The sequence below is a fragment of the Galeopterus variegatus genome, unplaced genomic scaffold (genome assembly GCF_000696425.1).
Source record: "Galeopterus variegatus unplaced genomic scaffold, G_variegatus-3.0.2 Scaffold2217, whole genome shotgun sequence".
Classification (NCBI taxonomy): domain Eukaryota; kingdom Metazoa; phylum Chordata; class Mammalia; order Dermoptera; family Cynocephalidae; genus Galeopterus; species Galeopterus variegatus.
The window spans coordinates 111,150-111,957 of NW_007728328.1; positions in this window are offsets into that span (position 1 = coordinate 111,150).

An 808-nucleotide genomic window follows, 5' to 3' on the forward strand; every position below is an offset into this window, starting at 1 on the left:
TAGTTAACTGTAGGCTGCATAAGGTTCATGATACAATTCTCTAAGCATTGTAGCTTCCTTGGTATATGCCTCCTAAGTAACAAAGATTCCTCTCCTGGAATGGAGCAAGGAAAAGATCTAAATCTAAAAATCCTAAAGTGTTATGTTTTTCAATGTGCTTTTTTTTTTCAATTTCATTATAGTATAATTGAAGTATAACAAACAACACACATTTAAAGAGTACAATTTGGTCAGTCTTAACATATGTACATACCACATTCAAGATAATGAATATTCACATCAGTCTCAAAAGTTTCCTTCTCCCTTTGGTAATCCCTCCCTGTCACCAACCCCTTCCCCAGAGAGAGAACACCTGATCTGTTTTCTCTTGTCATAGATTAATTAACATTTTCTGGACTTCTGTGTAAACGGAATATATAGTACGTGCTCTTTTCTCTATTTTAAGATTTATCCATGATGTGGTGAGCATCAATGATCTGTTCCTTTTTATTGCTCACTAGTATTCCATGATATGGGTATACCACAGTTTGTTTATCTATTCATATGTTGATAAACATAAGGTTGTTTTTGACTATTACAAATAAGCCTGTAATAAATAATAAATACCAGTCTTTATGCAGGCATATGTTTTCATTTGTCTTGGGTAAATAGATACCTAGGAATGTAATGACCTATGTTGAAGTTTTTAAAAAAAATTGCCAAACTGGTTTCCAAAGTCACTGCACCATTTTGCATTCCCACCAAGAGCATGAGTTTTCTAGTTGCTCTACAGCCTCATTTTCACTTGGCATAGTCAGTTTTTTTTTTT